Here is an 18,253-nt window from a genome sequence, read left to right on the forward strand (position 1 = left end):
AAATGTCAGTGAACTTGCAGGTGCCTTGGTGGAAGAGTGGGGTAACATCTCACAGCAAGAACAGGCAAATCTGGTGCAGTCCATGAGGAGGAGATGCACTGCAGTACTTAATGCAGCTGGTGGCCACACCAGATACTGACTGTTACTTTAGATTTTGACCCCCCTTTTGTTCGGGCACACATTATTCAATTTCTGTTAGTCACATATCTGTAGAACTTGTTCATTTTATGTCTCAGTTGTTGAATCTTGTTATGTTCATACAAATATTTACACATGTTTAGTTTGCTGAAAATAAACGCAGTTGACAGTGAGAGGACGTTTCTTTTTTTGCTGAGTTTATATATTGCGTCCATAAACTAGTTGCAATGGTGGTCAGTACATTTATAAAAATGTTAAGATGATGATAAAACATAGTGGACATACTATCGCGATATCTCACCTTATTAATGTAGACAACACTGAACCCACTCTGAGACATCTCTTTAGTCAAGTTTCCAGCCAGAGCAGTCTTGGAACCTAGAACATACGGACACTGATATTAATAGCGATACATTGATACTTCTACTGTGGAATGTTTTGAGTAAGGTGTTATCACCAGAAATAAATACCAGTACATTTCAGGAGATGACCAGTATTGCCACTTCAGGAATCTTACGGAAGTATTTTATATGAATAACAACCCTCACTTGACAGGGACTTTGCTGAAAAATAAGTAAGTAGTACTAAGAGATTTCAACTGAATCCGGAGTTGTACCTTCAATATTGAAGATCTTTTTTTGAAAGTTGTCTAGGATTCCCTTTAGTCCGTTGTAGTCCTGGATGAGGAAAGTGTTGTTCTCTTTTGGCTCTGATGCCAGGGACTTCAGTTTCGTCAAATTGACATTCTTGACCTGCCAAGAAATATATCACTTGAGGGCAGGAATTATAAGTCTAATTTCCTTTTCAATATGAAAGATATTTAAACATCCACATCGTAACTGGGAAGTTGGACTGGACCCTTGAGTCTAGTAATAACAATAATAATATGAATAATAAAAACTCTATTTGTATAGCGTTTTTCAATACAAGTAACAAAGTGCTTCACATCATAAAATAAAAGTACTAACAAAGTAACAAAGACAGGAGGAAGGAGAATAAAAAATAAATAAATATCTCCTTTCATTTTCAACCTAGACTATGGAATGGTCAACAGTGCCCTGTCAGAGGATCTCAGGCTGTGTCCTGGCTCATAGGTAGATAACATTTACATTTTTACATTTTAGTCATTTAGCAGACGCTCTTATCCAGAGCGACTTACAGTTAGTGAGTGCATACATTATTATTTTTATTTTTCATACTGGCCCCCCGTGGGAATCGAACCCACAACCCTGGCGTTGCAAACGCCATGCTCTACCAACTGAGCTACATCCCTGCCGGCCATTCCCTCCCCTACCCTGGACAACGCTTGGCCAATTGTGCGCCGCCCCATGGGTCTCCCGGTCGCGGCCAGCTACGACAGAGCCTGGATTCGAACCAGGATCTATAGTGGCACAGCTAGCACTGCGATGCAGTAAAATATCTAAGAAACGGAATGGGGCTTAACCAAGCCTTAAAGATGGAATCCTTAGTTCTCCTTCCGCTAAAGGCATACGCAAAGCCTAAAATCAAGACTAGACATTGACAGCTCTCTTACACCTGCACAAAGGATGTGACGGAACACACCTGACTAACCAGAAACACCTCTCAATCCAATTGTCCCAATACTTTTGGTGCCCTGAAATATGGGAACTTCTGTATGTATAAAAAAAGGCATTGTAAGGTAAACTAAAGTTGCCAAATAACTATAAATCTAGTTTATAGGACATGTTTCAAATGATCACTTTTAAGCTCAACATAGTCACTTCATATGCGCACTCTCGCTCTGGAATGGGAAAAATATCCTTTCTATTTTAATTAGCTAAGTTCAATTATATTCTTCTTACTATAAAATGGCAAGGGACTTATAAGCATATCTTGTCTGGTAAATGGACAAGCCTACAGCCTATAGCATACAGTAGGCCAACTCCTATTCTGTTATTCTGAAATACATTTTCTTCATATCATAATGTTTCTTTAGACCTGACTAAATAAATAATGGATTTATTGTGATGGTGTATATTTCATTGATTTATTAGCCTTTTTAAATGTAAATTTTCCAAAGGCGCGCATTAGCGGCTTGTATATGGCTTGTATGTGGGGAGGCCTGGTGATGCTAAACATGTTTATTTTAATTAACGGTCAATTATCATGAGACCGGCAGTTTTTTGCATGACAATATCTGTCAGACAAAATTTAATGACCGCAACAGCCCTTCATTATTGACTTTCAATAAACCAAGTTTTCGTGCTGTTAAGTGAGCGGAAGCCCGACTGGCACCAACAATATGCTCAATTGTCTTAAACAGAACTTTCGAGTTGTGGGAGTTCTCAGAGATCAGGGTAGAGAAGTAGTTTGCTCTTGCATCTTTAACCACAATATTGTAATTTCTCATCAGATCCTTCATTATCTCATAGAATACTTTAACAGGCTTTCCTTTTACGTTCAGCATTTAAAAAAATACTTTTTAAGGCACGAGTGTGGTCATTTAACCAAGGTGAGACTCTGGCAGACAGTTTATTCTTGGTTTTAACTGCTACCACTGAGTCTAAAGTAGCCTGACATACAGTATGTAATTGAAACTGTTAAGCAAATCATCAGTGTGATGACAAATAATCTTTACTAGAGGATCAAAAAGCATTTGTAAATTGATGAGAATGAGAATGACAGATCTATAACACACATTTCTATGTGTAATTGGTTGGGTCACCCAAAAAGTTATCTACATTGGAGCTTTAAAAAAGCCAGTGTATTATTTGGGCAACAAACATGAATGTAAGCAGCATACATTGAAATCATACATTAAAAGCACTAACACTGGTATACACTGGTGATCACCTAGTCGAAACGGCCATATGCCAAAATCTTTGCACCTCGGTGAACTTCAAGTGAAACGATTTGAAAATGTACCTCAATCCAGGGAGGGAAGGTGTTGCTGTACTCCTAATTACCCCACAACAATTTAGGGTAAATGGAGAAGTAAAATACTGCTGCTTTAGCATTAGCTAACTAGCATGAGGATGAACAAGGCAGTTTAATTAAAAACAAGCAGTATTTAAATCTTCTCCATTCACCGTAAATTGTTGTGGGATAAGTAGGACTACAGTGAAACATTCCATCCCTGGATTGAGGTATATTTGCAAACCTTTTAACTTGAAGTTCACAGAGATGCAAATATATTGGCATTTGGTAGTTTCAACTAGGAGGAGAGCATACCTTCTAGTCAAAATGTTTTGGCTAGTGATCAACCAGCTGTAGATATGGGAATGAAACAGTTGTAATGGAATTAAGTCATACAATTGTGTGGTGTTGTGTTGGGGGTATGCAGGCTCTCCCCTTTTAAGGACATACCCCGATGACGAAGCGGATTATGTTTTTCTCATCACTTCTTTTGATAGAGTTAAACTTTTTATCAGTATCACTGGGATTTCCATCTGTTATTACGACCAGTACTTTAGTTGCATCTGCGGTGGCGCCGGCAGCTTGGTTTTCAAAAATGTATTTCCTGAAAGAGATGTATACAAACAACAGTTCAAGCTATCTTTCTTACACCACAATCCCCTTTGATCATATTCCGAGTATTTGGTCAGAACTTTGAAAGTAAAACTGATTAATAATGATCAACTGTGACCTACAAGACAAAGTCTATCGCCTGATGTGTATTGGTTAGAAGACCCATGTGCTCTTCTTTCATAAGATTAGTCAAGGCTCTCCCCTCTTGGTAGTCATTGAAGTCGAAAACTGTCCTGGCTGTTGATGAGAACTGAACTGCTGCAAACTGTGGTTTAAAAAAAGAGGAAAAGATAACTAACATTGATTTCATTCCATACTTTCCATGCAGCAACCTGGGTATAGCACATACACTCTTAGAATTAGTGGTGACTCGAGGAACCATGAAGATCCTCAAGGAACCCCTGGAGTTCCACAAGGAACCATCGCTAGTCAATGGGTCATATTTGCCCCTTCGGTTAGTTGAGGGGTTCTTGGAGGAACCTTTAATGGTTCAATGTAGCATTGGGTTCTTGGAGGAACCCTGGAGTGGAGGCGTGGCTTAGGAAGTGCGTGGCTTTAAGATACTGCATATACTTTTTAGGCCACCCGTTAGAGTAAATGTAATTCCTGTTAATCTGTTCTGCTGTATTGTCATCACGTGAAAGTTAAACACTGATAGTTTTGTAGCGTCAGTGAGGCTTACAGAAGTGTTCCTCAAGAGCATATGCTCTTCCAAAGTGGGAATAGTTGTCACTTTATTACTAAAATTGTATATGTAAAGAGAATTGTTATGTTATGTATCAATATTCAAGGATTTAGTTTTGCAGTGTAAAACTTAACATGATGAACAGGAATGACATTTGCGCTAATGGGTGGCCATGAAGTGCCTATCTGAAAGCCACGTCTACAATACTATGCTGCCACCACTTCAATATATTATTAAAAAGGTTCAAAATGTAACTCCTCCCATCAGAACCTTTACACAGGGGTTCCTCCAAGACCCGTGAACTGGAAAGGTTCCACCGGTGTGGCAACCCAAAAGGTTCTTCTAGGCACCTTTACTTCTAAGAGTGTAGATACACAGATGTATGTTCAGCATCCTCACAAGCATGATTCAAGTTATGAACTTTAAAAGGGAAGTTTACCTTGATTGAGGAATTTTTTAGGGTTGTCGTGATATTGTTTATGAAACCTTTGTTCTCTTCAAATTCTTTCTTTGTCATGCTTCCTGATCCGTCAAAGAGGAAAACGAGGTCCACTATTTTCTTCGTACATTCTGGAAGAGAAAGTAAATTAAATAAATGTATATGATGGATAACACTCACAACATTCTTCACATATTCAGAAATCCAGATCTTATCATTCACAATTCATATTTTGTGACCTAATCCTAATGTGATTTAGCATTACATTAATAAACAGTCAATATATACCTACAAATCTTGGGTTATTTTATTTATATCTACAAATGTGTTCCAATTTTGCTGTTATACCTTGGAAGGCAGGTGTGAAGTTAGAAGTGATCTGGAGCTGGCTGTTGAACTGATAGCAGATACTGTTCAGATAGGAGTTCCCATCGCACTCGTGTGCCAGGCCAGGGCTGCAGGCCTGAATGAGGATAATAAGTAATTGTAAATAAAATAAAATAATGGCTTGTCTGGTGGACCTCAGATGGCTTCAAAAGAGATTTACAGGAATTTGCCATGATTATTTTTAGATTGTTGAGCTATTGTTTTATGACTCAAGTGAAACAAGTAATTTATGTTTACACAGGCAGCCCAATTCTAATCTTTCTTTCCACTAATTGGTGGAGCTGATCTGATTGGTCAAAATTCCAATTAGTGAAAACAATATCAGAATTGGGCTGCCTATGTAAATGCTGCCAAACGCATGTATTACATATGTACAGTACACTCACATGGAGTATTTGACAACAAGAATATGATCAAATTAACTGTTTGGAGTTTATCTTACAGTGAACGTTGGAGGAGAAGTAGATTGTCCAGCCATAGACAGTCCAATGTACTTGATTGTGTCAGTTTCTGTTGGAAGGGAAAAGGTAGACTTGCAGAATCAACTAGTGTTTCTCATTTTCAAGATCTTGTTGACATTTCAACAATATTTTAAAGCTGACAAATATTGATTAGCCATGGTTACCGTGATAGGTGTTACATGTTCTTACAGTGAGGGGGAAAAGTATTTGATCCCCTGCTGATTTTGTACGTTTGCCCACTGACAAAGATATGATCAGTCTATAATTTCAATGGTAGGTTTATTTGAACAGTGAGAGACAGAATAACAACAACAAAAAATCCAGAAAAACGCAAGTCAAAAATGTTATAAATTTATTTGCATTTTAATGAGGGAAATATGTATTTGACCCCTCTGCAAAACATGACTTAAGTTCTCCCACTTAAAAAGATGAGAGAGGCCTGTAATTTTCATCATAGGTACACGTCAACTATGACAGACAAAATGAGAGAGAAAAAATCCAGAAAATCACGTTGTAGGATTTTTTATGAATTTATTTGCAAATTATGGTGGAAAATAAGTATTTGGTCAATAACAAAAGTTTCTCAATACTTTGTTATATACCCTTTGTTGGCAATGACACAGGTCAAACGTTTTCTGTAAGTCTTCACAAGGTTTTCACACACTGTTGCTGGTATTTTGGCCCATTCCTCCATGCAGATCTCCTCTAGAGCAGTGATGTTTTGGGGCTGTCGCTGGGCAACACGGACTTTCAACTCCCTCCAAAGATTTTCTATGGGGTTGAGATCTGGAGACTGGCTAGGCCACTCCAGGACCTTGAAATGCTTCTTACGAAGCCACTCCTTCGTTGCCCGGGCGGTGTGTTTGGGATCATTGTCATGCTGAAAGACCCAGCCACGTTTCATCTTCAATGCCCTTGCTGATGGAAGGAAGTTTTCACTCAAAATCTCACGATACATGGCCCCATTCATTCTTTCCTTTACACGGATCAGTCGTCCTGGTCCCTTTGCAGAAAAACAGCCCCAAAGCATGATGTTTCCACCCCCATGCTTTACAGTAGGTATGGTGTTCTTTGGATGCAACTCAGCATTCTTTGTCCTCCAAACACGACGAGTTGAGTTTTTACCAAAAAGTTCTATTTTGGTTTCATCTGACCATATGACATTCTCCCAATCCTCTTCTGGATCATCCAAATGCACTCTAGCAAACTTCAGACGGGCCTGGACATGTACTGGCTTAAGCAGGGGGACACGTCTGGCACTGCAGGATTTGAGTCCCTGGCGGCGTAGTGTATTACTGATGGTAGGCTTTGTTACTTTGGTCCCAGCTCTCTGCAGGTCATTCACTAGGTCCCCCCGTGTGGTTCTGGGATTTTTGCTCACCGTTCTTGTGATCATTTTGACCCCACGGGGTGAGATCTTGCGTGGAGCCCCAGATCGAGGGAGATTATCAGTGGTCTTGTATGTCTTCCATTTCCTAATAATTGCTCCCACAGTTGATTTCTTCAAACCAAGCTGCTTACCTATTGCAGATTCAGTCTTCCCAGCCTGGTGCAGGTCTACAATTTTGTTTCTGGTGTCCTTTGACAGCTCTTTGGTCTTGGCCATAGTGGAGTTTGGAGTGTGACTGTTTGAGGTTGTGGACAGGTGTCTTTTATACTGATAACAAGTTCAAACATGTGCCATTAATACAGGTAACGAGTGGAGGACAGAGGAGCCTGTTAAAGAAGAAGTTACAGGTCTGTGAGAGCCAGAAATCTTGCTTGTTTGTAGGTGACCAAATACTTATTTTCCACCATCATTTGTAATTAGTTCTTGGTGGCAAAACCCTTGTTGGCAATCACAGAGGTCAGACGTTTCTTGTAGTTGGCCACCAGGTTTGCACACATCTCAGGAGGGATTTTGTTCCACTCCTCTTTGCAGATCTTCTCCAAGTCATTAAGGTTTCGAGGCTGACGTTTGGCAACTCGAACCTTCAGCTCCCTCCACATATTTTCTATGGGATTAAGGTCTGGAGACTGGCTAGGCCACTCCAGGACCTTAATGTGCTTCTTCTTGAGCCACTCCTTTGTTACCTTGGCCGTGTGTTTTGGGTCATTGTCATGCTGGAATACCCATCCACAACCCATTTTCAATGCCCTGACTGAGGGAAGGAGGTTCTCACCCAAGATTTGATGGTACATGGCCCCGTCCATCGTCCCTTTGATGCAGTGAAGTTGTCCTGTCCCCTTAGCAGAAAAACACCCCCAAAGCATAATGTTTCCACCTCCATGTTTGACGGTAGGGATGGTGTTCTTGGGGTCATAGGCAGCATCCCTCCTCCTCCAAACACGGCGAATTGAGTTGATGCCAAAGAGCTCAATTTTGGTCTCATCTGTCCACAACACTTTCACCCAGTTCTCCTCTGAATCATTCATATGTTCATTGGCAAACTTCAGACGGGCCTGTATATGTGCTTTCTTGAGCAGGGGGGGGACCTTGCGGGCGCTGCAGGATTTCAGTCCTTCACGGCGTAGTGTGTTACCAAATGTTTTCTTGGTGACTATGGTCCCAGCTGCCTTGAGATCATTGACAAGATCCTCCCGTGTAGTTCTGGGCTGATTCCTCACCGTTCTCATGATCATTGCAACTCCACAAGGTGAGATCTTGCACGGAGCCCCAGGCCGAGGGAGATTGACAGTTCTTTTGTGTTTCTTCCATTTGTGAATAATCGCACCAACTGTTGTCACCTTCTCACCAAGCTGCTTGGCAATGGTCTTGTAGCCCATTCCAGCCTTGTGTAGGTCTACAATCTTGTCCCTGACATCCTTGGAGAGCTCTTTGGTCTTGGCCAAGGTGGAGAGTTTGGAATCTGATTGATTGATTGCTTCTGTGGACAGGTGTCTTTTATACAGGTAACAAACTGAGATTAGGAGCACTCCCTTTAAGAGTGTGCTCCTAATCTCAGCTCGTTACCTGTATAAAAGACAGCTGGGAGCCAGAAATCTTTCTGATTGAGAGGGGGTCAAATACTTATTTCCCTCATTAAAATGCTAATCAATTTATAAAAAATTTTACATGTGTTTTTCTGGATTTTTTTGTTGTTATTCTGTCTCTCACTGTTCAAATAAACCTACCATTAAAATTATAGACTGATAAATTCACTGTATATTTCTTATAATTATTCATTTTGTTAAGGTAACCACCATTCTAAATTGCAGTCCAGTAAGTACAGTATAGTGTATCATCAACCTTCCATCTCTACCTTCAGGAGTGTAACAGTTTGTACAGTTTGTTCGGTCTTGAGCACATCTACAGATTCCACCAGATCCATTCTTCTGATGTGGCGCACTGACCATTACCCTGTGGGTGAGAAATTACAGCATAGTTTGGTCGATTAGATGAGACTGTATGACTTCTTATATATATGACAAACTTTAGATCAAGAGTGGTTGCATAACATTTGTGACAATGTGGTATATTACTTTTGTTTATCCATTTTCTATTGGTTACTAAGGTTACAATAACAACTGCATGGTGAAGGAGGAAGGCAGGATGTTATCAGAGGTGTGATATGATGAAACACAAGTTAGAATTTCCATTCCATCAATGTATGCATAACTAATACACTGATGCACATTAGTCATGTACATTGGATGCAGCTCACATAATTTAAGAAACGTAATAAATGTTCAAGTATTGTAAATAAGAATATAATACGTTTATAAACACTTCTACATTCATGTGGATGCTACCATGATTACGATAGTCTTGAATGAATCATGAATAATGATGAATATCATACCCCCAAGACATTCTAACCTCTCACCATTATAATAACAGGGGAGGTTAGCGTTTTTTAGGGGGTATGATATTTATGCCTCTGTAACTTTCTCACTCATCATTATTCACGATTCATTCAGGATTATCCGTAATCATGGTAGGATCCACATGAATGTAGAAGTGTTTAGAAACATAATCTATTCTTATTTACAATAAAAGTGACTCCAAATTGACACAATACATCATTCTAATAGGCACAAAATAATCTGAAACACAACCAAAACAAACAGCAAATGCATCCAACAAGTTTGTAGAGTCACAAGCTTGATGTAATCATTGCGTTTTAGGAATATGGGACCAAATACTAACATTTTGACAACTTTAATACACATAAGTGAATTTGTCCCAATACTTTTGGTCCCCAAAAATGGCGGGACCATGTACATAAAGTGCTGTAATTTCTAAATGGTTCACCAGATATGGATGAAAATACACTCAAGTTAATGCTGACAGTCTGCACGTTAACCTCACAGTCATTGTATCATTTCAAATCCAAAGTGCTGGAGCACAGAGCCAAAACAACAACAAATACGTTTGGAGCTCACTGTATATACAGAGCCCTATATTTTCTAAATACATTGCTATGGATATACAGTGGGCTCCAAAATTACTGGCACCCCTGACTGGCAATGCACAAACAATACAATATAATTACAGAGATAAACTCAAAATACCAACATGTGAGAAATACTGTACTATATTAATGTTCCAATGGAACCCACCAAATTAATAAATTAATTAATAAATTAATAATTTAATTAAAAATCAATGTCCTCCAAATCAATGTTTCACAATTAATGGCACCCTTAAAGATTATTGTAAATAACATCTACCAAAAATTAAACCACAAATTAAATTCCACTTCTTTAAGTTTATCTAAGTCTTAAGGAACTATATTGAGCTATTACATCACTTCCTGTTTCACTAGGGTATAAAAATGAGGTAACACGCATGCAATATTCCTTTGTCATCCAACACCATGAAGAAAACAAAAGAACTGGCAGGACAAAAGAGACATGAAGGTCTACAGATGGTTGTAGACCTTCATAAATCTGGTAATGGCTACAAGAAGATCCACAAACAATTGAATATACCACTGAGCACTGTCAAGGCAATTATTTAAAAATGGAAAATATATGGAACAGTTGAAAACCTCACGGGTAGAGGACGCAAATGCATTTTGCCCCCCAGGATAGGGAGTAGGATGGTGAGAGAAGCAACAAAATCCCCAAGAATCACTGTGAAAGAATTGCAGGCCTTGGTGGCATCTTGTGGTCACAAGGTTTCAAAAAGCACCATCAGACGTCACCTCCACAAGCACAGGCTCTTTTGAAGGGTTGCCAGAAGAAAGCCCTTTCTGACCCCAAGACACAGACACAAGCGCTTGGAGTTTGCCAAATGTCATTTAAATTATGACTGGAAGAAGGTGAGACCAAAATTGAACGTTTTGGTCAGATACAGCATCGGCATGTTTGGCGTCGAAACAGAGATGCATACAAGGAGAGGCACCTCATACCCACGGTGAAATATGGTGGTGGATTAGTGATGTTTTGGGGCTGTTTTAATTCCAGAGGTCCAGGGGCACTGGATAAGATTGATGGCATAAAGAATTCCACCAAGTATCAGGCAATTTTGGCTGACAATCTGGTTGCCTCTGCCAGAAGGCTGGGACTTGGCCGTAGGTGGACTTTCCAACAAGACAATGACCCAAAACATACAGTGGGGGAAAAAAGTATTTAGTCAGCCACCAATTGTGCAAGTTCTCCCACTTAAAAAGATGAGAGAGGCCTGTAATTTTCATCATAGGTACACGTCAACTATGAAAAATAATTCCAGAAAATCACATTGTAGGATTTTTAATGAATTTATTTGCAAATTATGGTGGAAAATAAGTATTTGGTCAATAACAAAAGTTTCTCAATACTTTGTTATATACCCTTTGTTGGCAATGACACAGGTCAAACGTTTTCTGTAAGTCTTCACAAGGTTTTCACACACTGTTGCTGGTATTTTGGCCCATTCCTCCATGCAGATCTCCTCTAGAGCAGTGATGTTTTGGGGCTGTCGCTGGGCAACACGGACTTTCAACTCCCTCCAAAGATTTTCTATGGGGTTGAGATCTGGAGACTGGCTAGGCCACTCCAGGACCTTGAAATGCTTCTTACGAAGCCACTCCTTCGTTGCCCGGGCGGTGTGTTTGGAATCATTGTCATGCTGAAAGAACCAGCCACGTTTCATCTTCAATGCCCTTGCTGATGAAAGGAGGTTTTCACTCAAAATCTCACGATACATGGCCCCATTCATTCTTTCCTTTACACGGATCAGTCGTCCTGGTCCCTTTGCAGAAAAACAGCCCCAAAGCATGATGTTTCCACCCCCATGCTTCACAGTAGGTATGGTGTTCTTTGGATGCAACTCAGCATTCTTTGTCCTCCAAACACGACGAGTTGAGTTTTTACCAAAGAGTTCTATTTTGGTTTCATCTGACCATATGACATTCTCCCAATCCTCTTCTGGATCATCCAAATGCACTCTAGCAAACTTCAGACGGGCCTGGACATGTACTGGCTTAAGCAGGGGGACACGTCTGGCACTGCAGGATTTGAGTCCCTGGCGGCGTAGTGTGTTACTGATGGTAGGCTTTGTTACTTTGGTCCCAGCTCTCTGCAGGTCATTCACTAGGTCCCCCCGTGTGGTTCTGGGATTTTTGCTCACCGTTCTTGTGATCATTTTGACCCCACGGGGTGAGATCTTGCTTCCCCAGATCGAGGGAGATTATCAGTGGTCTTGTATGTCTTCCATTTCCTAATAATTGCTCCCACAGTTGATTTCTTCAAACCAAGCTGCATACCTATTGCATATTCAGTCTTCCCAGCCTGGTGCAGGTCTACAATTTTGTTTCTGGTGTCCTTTGACAGCTATTTGGTCTTGGCCATAGTGGAGTTTGGAGTGTGACTGTTTGAGGTTGTGGACAGGTGTCTTTTATACTGATAACAAGTTCAAACAGGTGCCATTAATACAGGTAACGAGTGGAGGACAGAGGAGCCTCTTAAAGAAGAAGTTACAGGTCTGTGAGAGCCAGAAATCTTGCTTATTTGTAGGTGACCAAATACTTATTTTCCACCATAATTTGCAAATAAATAAAATAAAAATCCTACAATGTGATTTTCTGGATTTTTCTTCCTCAATTTGTCTGTCATAGTTGACGTGTACCTATGATGAAAATTACAGGCCTCTCTCATCTTTTTAAGTGGGAGAACTTGCACAATTGGTGGCTTCTCCGGCATAACAGCGCCGGAGAAGATGGCTGCCGTTTTACAGCCCTCTAACCAACCCTCTAACCAATTGTACTATTATGTGTGTTTTTCCGCGTTATTTGTAATTTATTTTGTACATAATGTTTCTGCCATCGTCTCTTATAACCAAAAAGAGCTTCTGGATATCAGGACAGCGATTACTCACCTCGCATTGGACAAAGATTTTTTCTTCAACGAGGCGGCCGCGAAGGATATCATACAGACACCCGACAATGCCCAAATCCCCGTCATTCGCGTGAGGAAGAGACAGAGATATCGCGGACGCAGATCCGGGTGCCTTGTAAGGATCCGACGGCGAGCGAGTAAACTGCCTCTTCCATCAATCCTATTAGCCAACGTTCAATCTTTTGAGAATAAAATGGACGATTTAAGATTACGGTTATCCTACCAACGGGACATTAAAAACTGTAATATCTTATGTTTCACGGAGTCGTGGCTGAACGACAACAATGATAACATTCAGCAAGCAGGCTATACGCTACATCGGCAGGACAGAACGGCTGACTCTGGTAAGACAAGGGGTGGCGGTCTGTGTATATTTGTAAACAACAGCTGGTGCACAAAATCAAATACTAAGGAAGTCTCGAGGTTTTGCTCGCCTGAGGTAGAGTATCTTATGATAAGCTGTAGACCACACTATTTACCAAGAGAGTTTTCATCTATATTTTTCATAGCTGTCTATTTACCACCACAAACCAATGCTGGCATTAAGATTGCACTGAATGAGTTGTACAAGGCCATTAATCAACAGGAAAACGCTCATCCAGATGCAGCGCTCCTAGTGGCCGGGGACTTTAATGCAGGGAAACTTAAATCCGTTCTACCTAATTTCTACCAGCATGTTAAATGTGCAACCAGAGGGAAAAAACTCTAGACCACCTTTACTCCACACACAGAGACGCATACAAAGCTCTCCCTCGCCCTCCATTTGGCAAATCTGAGCATAACTCTATCCTCCTGATTCCTGCTTATAAGCAAAAACTGAAGCAGGAAGCACCAGTGATTCGGTTAATAAAAAAGTGGTCAGATGACGCAGATGCTAAGCTACAGGACTGTTTTGCTAGCACAGATTGGAACATGTTCCGGGATTCTTCAGACAGCATTGAGGAGTACACCACATCAGTCACTGGCTTCATCAATAAGTGCATCGATGATGTCGTCCCCACAGTGACCGTACGTACATACCCCAACCAGAAGCCATGGATTACAGGAAACATCCGCACTGAGCTAAAGGGTAGAGCTGCCGCTTTCAAGGAACGGGACTCTAACCCGGACGCTTATAAGAAATCCCGCTATGACCTCCGACGAACCATCAAACAGGCAAAGAGTCAATACAGGTCTAAGATTGAATCATACTACACTGGCTCTGACGCTCGTCGGATGTGGCAGGGCTTGAAAACTATTACAGACTACAAAGGGAAGCACAGCCGCGAGCTGCCCAGTGACACAAGCCTACCAGACGAGCTAAACCACTTCTATGCTCGCTTCGAGGCAAGCAACACTGAAGCATGCATGAGAGCACCAGCTGTTCCGGATGACTATGTGATCACGCTCTCCGTAGCCGATGTGAGTAAGACTTTTAAGCAGGTCAACATTCACAAGGCCGCAGGGCCAGACGGATTACCAGGACGTGTACTCCGAGCATGTGCTGACCAACTGGCAAGTGTCTTCACTGACATTTTCAACATGTCCCTGACTGAGTCTGTAATACCAACATGTTTCAAGCAGACCACCATAGTCCCCGTGCCCAAGAACTCTAAGATAACCTGCCTAAATGACTACCGACCCGTAGCACTGACGTCTGTAGCCATGAAGTGCTTTGAAAGACTGGTCATGGCTCACATCAACAGCATAATCCCAGAAACCCTAGACCCACTCCAATTTGCATACCGCCCCAACAGATCCACAGATGATGCAATCTCTATCGCACTCCACACTGCCCTTTCCCACCTTGACAAGAGGAACACCTACGTGAGAATGCTATTCATTGACTACAGCTCAGCATTCAACACCATAGTGCCCTCTAAGCTCATCACTAAGCTAAGGATCCTGGGACTAAACACCTCCCTCTGCAACTGGATCCTGGACTTCCTGACGGGCCGCCCCCAGGTGGTAAGGGTAGGTAACAACACATCTGCCACACTGATCCTCAACACGGGGGCCCCTCAGGGGTGCGTGCTCAGTCCCCTCCTGTACTCTCTGTTCACCCATGACTGCATGGCCAGGCACGACTCCAACACCATCATTAAGTTTGCCGACGACACAACAGTGGTAGGCCTGATCACCGACAACGATGAGACAGCCTATAGGGAGGAAGTCAGAGATCTGGCCGTGTGGTGCCAGGACAACAACCTCTCCCTCAACATGACCAAGACAAAGGAGATGATTGTGGACTACAGGAAAAAAAAGAGGACTGAGCACGCCCCCATTCTCATCGACGGGGCTGTAGTGGAACAGGTTGAGAGCTTCAAGTTCCTTGGTGTCCACATCACCAACGAACTATCATGGTCCAAACACACCAAGACAGTCGTGAAGAGGGCACGACAAAGCCTATTCCCCCTCAGGAGACTAAAAAGATTTGGCATGGGTCCTCAGATCCTCAAAAAAATCTACAGCTGCACCATCGAGAGCATCCTGACTGGTTGCATCACCGCCTGGTATGGCAACTGCTTGGCCTCCGACCGCAAGGCACTACAGAGGGTAGTGCGTACGGCCCAGTACATCACTGGGGCAAAGCTTCCTGCCATCCAGGACCTCTATCCCAGGCGGTGTCAGAGGAAGGCCCTCAAAATTGTCAAAGACTACAGCCACCCTAGTCATAGACTGTTCTCTCTGCTACCGCACGGCAAGCGGTACCGGAGTGCCAAGTCTAGGTCCAAAAGACTTCTCAACAGCTTCTACCCCCAAGCCATAAGACTCCTGAACAGCTAATCATGGCTACCCGGACTATTTGCACTGCCCCCCCCCACCCCATCCTTTTTACGCTGCTGCTACTCTGTTAAGTATTTATGCATAGTCACTTTAACTCTACCCACATGTACATATTACCTCAACTACCTCAACTAGCCGGTGCCCCCGCACATTGACTCTGCAACGGTACCCCCCTGTATATATAGCCTCCCTACTGTCACTTTATTTTACTTCTGCTCTTTTTTTCTCAACACTTTTTTTGTTGTTGTTTTATTCTTACTTTTTTTGTTTAAAATAAATGCACTGTTGGTTAAGGGCTGTAAGTAAGCATTTCACTGTAATGTCTGCACCTGTTGTATTCGGCGCATGTGACCAATAAAATTTTATTTGATTTGATTTGACTAAATACTTTTTTTTCCCACTGTACCTCAAGATCCACACAGAAATGGTTATGTGACAACAAAATCAATGTTCTGCCATGGCCATCTCAGTCGCCTCAATCCAATCGAAACTCTGTGGGCTGAGTTGTTGAGGGGAGTTGATAAGCGCAAACCCAAGAATGTGAAGGATCTTGAAAGGATCTGCATAGAGGAATGGTCCAAAATCCCTCCAAATGTGTTCCTTAAACTTGTCAAATGTTACAGGAATAGACTCCATGCTGTTATCTTAGCCAGAGGTAGTAGTAAATGAGGAGTGCCAATAATAATGAAACCTTGATTTTGGTGATATTTATTTTGTATTAAATAATTGTATGATTTTGGTTGGTTCCATTGAAACATTAATAAAGTACAGTATTTCTCACATGTTGGTATTTTGAGTTTCTCTATAATTATATTGTTTATATTTTTTAAAGTATGGTTTGTGCATTGCCAGTCAGGGTTGGCAGTAATTTTGGAGCCCACTGTATATAGTGCACGTTTGCAGACACAGGTGCATTGTTCTGGTAATTTTTGTTTCCTCAGGTGTGTGATACTGTGTTGCAGATGAAGTTTGTAACATAATACTAACCAGAACCACACATTTTTCACTATGATGATAACAATAACACTTGCCCTTTCTCCTTGCCAGAAATGAATTGCAGGACTTTGTAACCAAATAAATCTTGTTCCTCCCCTTTGTAGATTTGTGGGGGGTTTTCATCAATGTTGAAAGCCATTGAAGAGACAGCTGGCAAAGAAAAGAAAAGAGTGGTAGAATTGGATGACAGACAACTATTTGGGTTAGATGCATAAAAATGATATTCGTAAATATTTGTTGTCTAGTGGGCCTAATCCACGATGTACAATAGAATACATAATTTAATCAGCATTTCACACAAATCTTAGATATCCGATCTTCCCTACAACACGAGAAATTGGCATAATTTAATATTTAATATTTTAGATCATGGTCAGTGAAAACCAGTGCCGGCGCTATGGAGGCATTGGGGGGGCAATGCCTCCCTAAATTGACTTTTCTGCCCACCAAAAAACATTCTATCAACATTTTGATATATTTATTTATTGATATAAATATTACTACACCAGAGCTACATGCTCTAGCCAGTCAAACTTCCCGCCAGTTCATTGCCAACCCTCTAGCCTATTTTATATTCAGCAAGCAAGAGCAAGTTGCTTCTCCCTATTAGTTAAAAAAAATAAGTGACTGCCCTCAAAAGTTAAAGCAGCTGTAACATTGTAAATAACTTCTTTATGACCTTTTCCACTATGAAAAATGTGTGATAAATGGCCAATAGTTAATGCTTATCATTGACTGTCTCAAAAACATGAATAGACAATAAGGTGGTATCTAGGTTTAAAAGGTTAAATGGCCTATTGTCTCAAAATCAAAAAAGTGGAAGTCAGTTACCGTTATTGATGTGAAACCACAAGTAAAGATATTGTATGACTAGTTCTGTTTTCTAGAAGGCCCCCAAAAAATTACAATGGAGCATCTAACAAGTCAATTACATTTAGAGCATTAGATTTTTATTTTTATTGGGATTCCCATTAGCCGACAGCAATGGCAACATTAGGCACCTTTCTTTTACATAAATTATCCTTGTGCAAGTTAAGCATCCATTTTGAAAACATACCCTCTTCTACTTCAAGTTTGCCTATTGATTACAATGTTGTGAACAGTTCAACATATTTGAGTATTTTAGATTCAGTCAGGAATAGCAACAAAAAAAACTAAACTGTAATTTAAAATATGTAGTACTGAAAGTAATTTACTTTTTTTTTACAAGTTGAGCTGATGTTTTGTCCAACCCCTTTAATATGTAATTGAATATTAAGCTGAGGTCAGTGCTTACCAATGGCTGCCATGCAGGTGAGCAGGGAGAGGGTTCCCTGCCCAGACATCTTCTCCTTCTCTTTGTCCACTAGCATGCAGTGAGGGGGAAAATATTGCAACACTCAACCTTTGCAAACGAAACGTACTTGTCTTCCTGCACTTTGTTTCCTGTGTGCCTCTTCTTATAAGAGGGCGTCTCCACCACCAAAAGTAGCTGCGGTAGTTCACTATCATTTGGGTGAGAATGTGGATGTACATGTTTTTTGCAATTTCCTCTTTTGCATGATTGGTATTGGTACATTGCCCCACCCTCTTCTTTTACACTTTCCCAGT

General features: G+C 41.1%; 1 pseudogene across 1 annotated transcript in view; it reads right to left on the reverse strand.

The window, feature by feature from the left end:
* LOC311130348 (integrin alpha-L-like) overlaps positions 1-18,015 on the reverse strand; it is a 30,008-nt pseudogene extending 11,993 nt beyond the window's left edge. The window contains exons 1-10 of the transcript XR_014615332.1: positions 17,940-18,015; positions 16,699-16,813; positions 8,842-8,939; positions 5,581-5,648; positions 5,100-5,214; positions 4,752-4,882; positions 3,750-3,892; positions 3,466-3,619; positions 755-890; positions 440-516 (exon numbers count right to left, since the gene is read on the reverse strand). The product of XR_014615332.1 is annotated as an integrin alpha-L-like (transcript). The remainder of the gene's footprint in view (positions 1-439; positions 517-754; positions 891-3,465; positions 3,620-3,749; positions 3,893-4,751; positions 4,883-5,099; positions 5,215-5,580; positions 5,649-8,841; positions 8,940-16,698; positions 16,814-17,939) is intronic.
* Positions 18,016-18,253: the final 238 nt, after the last annotated feature.

The sequence above is a fragment of the Coregonus lavaretus genome (genome assembly GCF_964263955.1).
Source record: "Coregonus lavaretus genome assembly, chromosome: 6".
Classification (NCBI taxonomy): domain Eukaryota; kingdom Metazoa; phylum Chordata; class Actinopteri; order Salmoniformes; family Salmonidae; genus Coregonus; species Coregonus lavaretus.